Here is a 9,774-nt window from a genome sequence, read left to right as displayed (position 1 = left end):
TCAGGGTAGAGAGAGAGGTTCCTCAAGGACAAAGCCGAGGAGAGGAGGGAAGGAGAAGGGATCTAAAGTCCAAATTAGAGGGGGGGGGCTGCTGGTTAACCTGGTAGGGGAGCAAATATGTCCTGGAGAGTAAAGTTTGGGATTTGGGGGCAGGGAGGGGAGCGGAGTGAGCCCGCAGGGCGAACGGAGCAGGTAGACACAAGAGAGAGAAGTTCAGCAGGAAGGGTAGACACAAGAGAGAGAAGTTCAGCAGGAAACAATCAGAGAAAGGGAGAAACAAACAGGTAAGTCAGTGAGTTAGAGAAAAAAAATATGAGTAATTTCTGTAATGAGTAGAGGTAAAAATGTAGAGGATATAGAGTGAGAGGAAAACAGGTAAGGTAAAAGAGGTTAGGTTAAAAAGCAGATCAGGAAGAAGCTTTCGATAAGAAAGTGTAATGGAGGCAGAAGATAAGCAGGGGTGGAAGAAATGGAGAACACAGGAGAACTATGATAGAGGTGCCCCTTTGTGGTAGGATGTATGGTTACAGGAACAGGCAGTATAGCAGAGGACTAGGTACGAAAGGGGGAGGGGAAAGGAGAGTAGTATGCTAACAATTAAGGATAGTTGAGGTAGATAAAGATAGAATTAAAATGGAGGTATCTAATGTGGAAGGGGGAATAAGTAGGCTGCAGGAGGTACTGGAGGGTTGCTTAACCCGAGGTACACAAATAGAGCATTTTAAGAGATGTGTATAACAAATTTGACTTTGACCTGCTGTGATTCAAGTGTGACATTTCTGTTACTTACAATTTGACCTTCTCACATACATGCCAATGTTTATCTCGAAGGAGAATAAGTTATTAAATAAATGTAAAATAAAATGCAAAAAGTGGGGGGGGGGGTGACAGGATACTTTTCAACTATATGCATTTCATTCCTGTACTGGTACTGCTTTAAACCTCATGGAATTGTGGAAAGAAAGCTGTATGTTATAACATAAGACTACAGTGATTAACGCCATCATTATCATTGTTACAGCTGGCAATTACCTACAACTTAAATGTAATACATACGTATTCAGGGAAATACTAATATGAAAATTACAGATTAAAATGAGTATCCTGCCATGTAAACAAACACTACTGCCACTTCACCCTGACCACTGCATTAATGATGATGATTTTTTATCACCGAGGCCACAAATTATTGTGTATGACAAAAATTAAATCATTTGGCATTCAGTGGCTTAACAGACAAAATACTAAAAACTGAGGAAACGTATAATATACAAAACAGTACATTTTCATTCAGTTGCAAGGAATAGACCCATGTTAATGCTGAAGTAACACTTTTTTACTAACTGTACCACTTAAGGATGTTAAGTACATGTATACATAAGTACACCACCTCACTAGACGTTATTGTTTAAAACAGTTAAACATTTGATTATTTCTTATATGATTTATGACATCACTGAACAGGAGTCTGTAACCATTCAGGTATAACTTTTACAAAGAAAAAGTTGAATACCTGTTCTGAAATGATAATAAATGTCTGATTAACAGTGACACTAGACCATGCACCACACAGCATAGCCCACAGATATCATCGCATGCATAAGTTAGGCTGTATGTGTTTTTACAAGAAACAAAATGCTAACCTGAATGTTATGGTCCATAGTTCTGGACTAGATGCCACCTTTTTACCTGTGCAGCCATATGCCATGTACAAGCCTGTCACATGGGATCCCTTACTACTGCTGCTGGCTGGTCACCATTATTCATAGTAGGACTTGAACTGGGAGCTGCAGTGACATCATGGGTCACTTCACCACCAGACCAGTGCATGACCACATTGTATAGAATGTAACATGCAATTGATGTCATGCATGAAATAGTTGGGTCATACTGAAGGGTACTCCAATGCATCCAGTCACCTAAAATGACTCTTTGAGTGGCCAAAGACCCTTTTGATGACAATATGCATCTGGAAAAGGATTGTGTTGTGGTTCTCTTCTGCAGCTCCACCTGGATGTCTCACTGGTGTTATGAGTCATGGTACCAGTGGAAATCCAGCATCACCTCAAAGAAAAGAAAAAAAATAATAAAAAAAAAAAAATGGGAGGGAGGACAAATCAATTAAAAAGTAGTTTAGTATTTAGTCATACATTTTACCATAAATAACTCTTTAAATAAAAAAAAAGAAAAAATATTTTTCTACTTAGCAACAAGATGACCACTGGGCATCCCACCATACTGGAAGAGTTGGTACGGTGATCTAGTGTATCAGATATGGGAATCATGTGTACTGCTAGGATGCTTGGCAGAGACTTTGGTAATGCACCCCCCCCCCCAGGCATCTCACACTGCCTGGCAATTGATGGATTGGCAGACCTTCCTATTGCAGTACTGCTCCCCCTGTGGACCAGATAGGACCCTAATTGCAACATGAGTGCAATCTATTGCACGAAGTACCTCAGGGAAATGCACCACACCATAAAAGCCACTCATAGTCCTGGGTCAGTCCAAGAGTGACATGGGGAAATGGCTGTACTGATCCACACATGCCAAGAGTACATACAGGAACTGCTGGAGTTTCCTCTAGACAGAAGTCTGTGAGATACCCAATGTGTTCCCAGTCACTCTGGAAGGTCCCTGTGGAAAGCATAGTGATGACTGTACATACCTTTGTATCCACAGGAATGGGAAGGACAAGCATCCCTCCAGTGCCCCTGTGGGAGCCATGCATACTCATTAAGACCCTTACAATATCCGTCTCCACTCTGAACCTATCAATTATCTCCTGATTGTTAAAATTATAGTGTGTAATTCTCTGTTTATATCTCCATCTTCTTGGCCAGTGAGCAGTGGTGGGTGGAAGGGGTTTTGGCTTGGCCAAGATGAGCAGCTCACACCAGGAAATAGCAAGACTAGAAGAAAGTGACAGCATAATCGTGGACTGCAAAGTAAATAGAATAGGCATGACTCCACCTTTTATAAATAATCTGTGGACAGCACAAAATGTGTGAAATGATGACTATGAATCTCAAATAGGGTGGAGAAGACCTCATTAGAATATGTAATTTTACATCATTTCTCATTCACATCTCATTATGACTTCATTTGCTTACAATTATCCTTAGCCATCGTGTGTTAGTGTAAGTGGCCTCTAAGAACCATGTCTTTGTTGCTCTTATTTACAGACAGTGGGGATAGCCTTTATGCACTTACAAGATGACTAAGAATACCACCCACAATATTAGTTGAACAAGTTAATGCTGTCTCACCCTGTCAAATGCTTTACAGCATCAAGACTGTTTTTTTTCTCTCTAAAGATTTATATTTTCTTAATAAGCAAGCTTCTATCAAATCATGAGTTGTTCTGGCAGGTACAATTCCTGTTTGGTCTATGTCTATCAGCACAGAAAAATGCTATCCAATCTTTAAGCTAAGAGGGCAGAGAAAAGTTTATAATCATGGTTTACAATAGATATTGGATAGTATGAACCTACTTGAAAAGGATCTTTCCCAGGAAGCAAGATGACAATTATTCCTTATAAACAGGTTGAGGGAATCAGATGAATTAATAATATTATTATCAATGACTGAAATTGCTCAAAAACATCTTTAGATGTAAATAAGCAAGTTTCTATCAAATCATAAATAGTGTGGGTAGAAATAACCAGGGAATTGTTATGGCTAGGATTGTATAGGCCCTGGGGCTGATAGCCTAGTACCAACCTATGAACCTAAATACATTTCTACTGGCAAGTTATCCGTACCAGGTAATTTACATTTACTCGATTCACAGCATCTCGTTTTTCTAAAATAAACTTCAGTGAGACAAGTATAATATTAAAGTTTAAAAAATTTAACTCGAATTGCTCTTCTTTTTTATTTATTTTTAAAAATAAGCATCTTTATTAAATTATCACGTATGACTTCGGCAATCTTATATTTATATAATTGAAAATAAACCATAATGACACAATTTCAGTTGTAAGCATTTTATATTACAAACCATGCTGACACAACTGTAGCTGCAAACATTACACATCACTTATAATATATACAGTCATTGTCAGTCAAACATTACATAGCTCATTCAAATCCTGCCTTCTTTTAAACCTTGTTCCTCCTCCTCTGCATGTATTGACCCCACAATTCCAATTTTTTTCATATGTAGTTTGCTTCTACCATTTTCTAAAGATCCTAATTCCAGTTGTTTTATCTCAGTTAATATACTCACTACTTCTAGTAAAGTTGGTTTAGACTTTCTTTTCCATTTTCTAGTAATTGGCAGCCATCATAACTCTGACTGTATAATAGCTCAAAAAATCATTTCCTTAGTTACACCAATTTGCTAACCCAGTATCTCTGACAGAGTTGTGTGCAGAGAATCTTTAAAGTCTGACAACTCATTACACTCTCCGAAAATATGTTCCCAGTTACCTCTTTCCTCCACATCATACCTCCAACATTTGCTGTCTACCTGAGGAAAAATTCTTTGGAGTCTACTTGGGGTATAAAAATGCCTATGTAAACATTTCCAAACAAAGATCCTAAATCTTCTAGACTTTGTTGTATATTTGGGGGACATACATATATCCCCCCATTGTTTCTTTGTGAATTGTTTATCCAGTCTCTCTTCCCAATCCTTTCTCATCTCCTCTGATTGATTCTTATAGTCAACATGCAATATTTTATATGGTCTACTAATTATTCCTTTCTTAATGGCAACTTCTGTTCTAGATTCTACTAAAAACTCTACTAGTGCTAGTCTTTCATTTAGAACCCCCTATTTCTTTCTCTTTGCCTATACTCTGATATTAGCCTTTGATAGGAAAGACAATCTCTAACCTGCAGCCCAAATAAGTTATTGGCATCTTCTCATTCTACTACGTTTCCCTCTCCCTCTCTAGTTATTTGCTCCCAATGCTTTGGCTCCGTTGCCAGTTTTCTCCAATAAATTCCAGCCCTCTCTTGCCTATTGTCTGTATCCCTAATTGCACTCATCCCTATCAGCAGAATCTCCTTTCTCCATTCCTGTGTTGGCTTAGTTCTTAGAATACTTTCTGCCGCTTTATGAATATAATGCTATATGATTATTGTTATTCTTAAAAGTTTGCATCCAAAATCCCACTCTATCCTTATTTATTGAGCTTCCCTCCTGTTTCATCATCATCTCTTTCCACTTTGAATTATAGTTTTCTGCTTGTGCTATTTATAGGAGTCTTAATTGTGTTGCTAAATCGGGTAATGCCAATCTGCCTTGTTCTATTGAAAGAATAAGCTTATCCCACTTGATTTTTGCTGTCTTCCCCTCCCAGGTAAAATCCTTCAGCTCTTTATTTATTGCCATCCTCTGGCTGATAAAAGTATGCCTTATTTGTATATAAGACATTTTAACTGCTTGTATTTTACTATCGATATCCACATAGAGCTTCCATTTTCTCAGTTTTTGGATTATCTTTTGTTTAGTTTCTTCCCACATATCCTTAGCTGCCCTGCCAGAATCATTTCTAATCTATACTCCTAAATACTTCATTTTATCATGTCCCCAAAAATTTGGCTATTGCTGAACCATTTCATATGGGGGTACATAATTTATCACTATTGCTTTTGTTTTAGCTTCATTCATTTTGTAGCCCAAAAAGATTTTAAATTGTCTCAATATGTTCCACAACACTGTAATGTCCCTTTCTGGTTTTGTCTGGTATAAAATAATATAATCTGCAAATAGAGACAGATTTTCTTGGCTACCATACCAATTATATCCTTGAATTTCTGAGTCCCTTATTTTCTTTGCCAATGGTTCGAAATATAATGCAAATAACACATGCCTGGTTCATCTGCCCAATCAGAAATTATCAGAGAGGATCCCACCCAATTTAATTTTCACCTCTGATCTCTCATATATCCTCCTTATCAACCTTATAATTTTATCAGGGAATGCAAATGCTTCCATTGCTTTGCTCATAAAATCCCATCTTACTCTGTCAAATGCCTTCTCTGCATCAACACCCACTAACAACATTGGTATTTTCTTATATGTTGCTTCCCTCTGGATCATCAGTGTTCTATTAATTCAAATGTTTGCCTCCCCTCCATAAAACCACATTGATCTATATCTATCAAGGGTCTATATCAGTTCCGCGAAAATCCATTTCAGCAAATACCAAAAGAGTGACATGTATTAATTGAATCACGAATAGACCGAATGCACTAAACCTCTAAATTTAAAACATCGAAAGGTCACAGTTGGCCAACCCCACCACCCACTACATACTACCTACCCAAACAAAATAAATAAACCACATACATACACTAATCAAACCCTACTCCTAACCCTAAAGTAAAGCACCAAAACCCAACTTCTAACCCTACACTAAACCCCACATACACAGCTATCTATGCACTATCCTTAACCCCTCCCTAACCCTAAGGTCCGTAACTACTGCACACTTCCCCTACAGAGATGTACCCTAACAAAATAAATAATACACATAAATACATTTAACAAAACACTAAACTACACTAAATCTTACCTACATTACCTGTCTATACACCTACCTTAACCCGCACCCTACCCTAAGGTGCATACCTATCGCACACCTACCTTACGGAGCTATACCACAGACGGGCCAACCAAAACACTTCGACATTTTGGATTTTGCTGTTTTGGACATTTGGCATTTACATAGTTCACACAATACGTGTCATTCATTTTGTATTCACGGAAACGGCGTTTTGATAGTCTGATAGGGAGCCATCCATCAATGTTGGCATCACTTTTGCCTTTATTTTAGCCATTATAGACATAAACACTTTATAATCATGGTTTAGTATGGAAGTGAGCCTGTATGAACCTGGATCTGATGGATCTTTACCCTATTTAGGCATTACAGCTACCACCGCTTTCTTCTCCTCTTAAAATACTGTTAAACAAAACCTTCCAGGTCTTTATCAATTCTTCCTCCCTAGCTTCCCAACTTCCACAGGAATATCATATATTCCTGAGGACTTTCCTGTAGATTGGTTATGCATCACCATCTTTATCTCCTCTCCTTCTATCCTGTTAGTAATTGAGCCTCCTCTACCTCTAACCTTGGCATATGTAATTCTTCCATTAACATTTCCATCTGTACCTTTTCTTGATTTCCATATTTCTCTGTTTTATACAAACTCTCATAAAATTTCTGAAATATTTATAATACCTCTACAGGATCTCTTGTTATCTTTTTTTTTTCATAGGCGCCCTAAGCTTGGTGACCGCCCTTTCTACTGTCTGTTGCCTGAGTCATTGTGCTAAAAGTTTTTGTGCTCTAAAATTATTATCAAGAAACAAAACTGTTTACTAGAAAAAATGCCTTATAATATTCAATATTCTTTTTCATTTACTTGCTTTCTCTTAAAACGTGTTACTATATTAAGCTAATGGCTTTAACCCAGTCATTCCCCTATGCAGGAATGAGAGAAAACACACTAATATTTCTTTTGCCATGCTCTTTTAATCAGATTTTGTTTTACATTGCAGTGCCGACATTTCTTAAAACTGACCAAGGAGAGAGAGAGAAGAAGAGAGGAAGAAAAACAGGGAAAATTATTTTGTTCCACCAAGGAAAAATATTTGGAAGATAGCTGAGCACAGCAGCTTGAATCTCACTTCTGCTTCTCATCATTCCATGAATAATGGAATAGTTTTACTGCAGTTCTGCCTGGTGTACAATGATTAATCATTCTCCACAAACACTCTGCTGTCTCCCACTTTTAGTACTTTGTCCTTCTGCCACAGTTTTGTCAGAATCAACTCCTTCTGCTGGTAAGATTGTATCTTTACTATTAAAGGTCTAGATTGTTTTCTCATAACCAGGTTTAGAGCATACACATGATGAGCCCTTTCAATTAACAATTCCTGTTGTGGAATATCAGTCTAGTTGCTTATTTGTGCTTTCATAAGATTCATACAGTCTGTTCCTTCCAGCTCCTTGTGTACAGCAGAAAATCTTTGGTTTTCCTTAGATGCTCTGTCCACTAATTCTATTATTTTTTGAAACATCTCATCTTGTGTAGTCTCATATTCAGCCAGCCTGTTCTTCATTTCGAACACTGAGTTTGCAGTTTTATCACCTTATCTGAATATCTGTTTAAAGCTTCTTCCATTTTTTCCAGCCTTTTAGTGTTTTAGTTGATATACTCTATTCGTGTTTCATGTATTTTAGTCAGGTCTGTATGCAGTTGCCTTATACTCTCCTGTAGGTTACTAGAAGTCATGCCTGGAGCTTGCTTTCCTAAACAGCTGCAGTACTTTCTCCCCAGTCATTTTTTTTCATCGACTTTTGTAGCTGATTTTCCTTCAGGTCATCTGTATTTCTTTTTTCCTGGCATCCAGGCAGTGCACTTACTAGCCAGTTACTGAAATGTATCCAGAAATCTAGGTCCACTAGCTTTCTCTGCTAAGTTTCTGTTTTCAAACTGGGAGAGTTAGAATTAAGGTGTTACTCAATGTGCAGCCATCTTGGAAATCCAAAAGCAGAGAAATTTAACACAAATAAACTCCAAGTCCACTCAGATGCTGTTGTAAAAATACTTCAATCAAGATAAGCGCTTTCATCCTGTAACCTACATGAGTTCATCAGAAAACATTTATTTCAAATACTGAGATTTAAATAGCCTTCCCTAGAACATGTGATTCAAAAGGTGTGCTTCTGGTACTTATTTAAAGTAACAATACCTAAAAATGCAGAAATTATACAATAAGGAATCTAATAAAGCCAGACATAAAACTCAATTTGTAATACAATATCGTGTTAGATACCGGTTAAAAACATACTTTATCCTCAAATAGATTAAACTTGAGCAATATTTTCTATACATTAGAGCAGTGCTAAAACAGTTATTATCTAGACATAGTTCTATTACCTGCCTTTTTAAACTAAAAGCACTGTCTAGATAAAAACTGTTTTAGCACTACAGTGTTAAAGTTCAAACGCAAACATCCTTGAATTGCTCTTCTTGACAGAAATAATAAGTTTACTCTCTAGAGACTGCCAAATTGAGACATATCCAGGTGTATTTTTAATAGCAAAGAAGTGTGATCTGACAGCGCTATTAACAAGGAATCTGATCTATCAAATAAATATATTACTTTGCCAATAACATTCTATAAATTCTAGAGTGCCACTTAAATCTTTATGAAGAATAAGTATACACTGTGACTGATAAAATATCCTGTGTATACCCAGCATTAAAATTGTCAGATCAGAGTTTATATATATATGGCTTATTATTAAAATTTCGAGTTGTGATGTTCGCAGCGGGAACACTCAAAATTTGGATTTTCGAATGTCCACCTTGCTGAACATCTCCACTAGTGAAATAGAAGAGTATGAAGTGGAAAACAGAGTTTTAGACATTAATATTTCACAAGATATAGATAGTATTTCAGAGGATAACACAAATAGGTTTTCAGAAGCATTACTTATAACATATAGTTAGGATTTTAGTCTATTAAGATGGATTTTTGAGAAAAACTGGATAGTTTTAAGTGAAGAGAAAGATTTTAGGAATTTATTTGGCATAAAACCACTTATAGTGAACAAGATCTTTTAAAATGTAAAGGACACAAAGATAATAGTATGCATGGCATGAAAAAATGTGAGTTTTGTAAATGGTACCACAAAATACAAGTTAATATTATGTTTACTATAAGAGGGTGAAAATATGTTATAAAAGGAAAATACAACTGTGAATCAAAGGCTGTAGTATATTTAGGTACATGTAAGTCATGCT

Source organism: Protopterus annectens, chromosome 5.part0 (assembly GCF_019279795.1).
Source record: "Protopterus annectens isolate FY-2018-M chromosome 5.part0, PAN1.0, whole genome shotgun sequence".
Classification (NCBI taxonomy): domain Eukaryota; kingdom Metazoa; phylum Chordata; order Ceratodontiformes; family Protopteridae; genus Protopterus; species Protopterus annectens.
Note: the sequence above shows the minus strand (reverse complement) of the source record.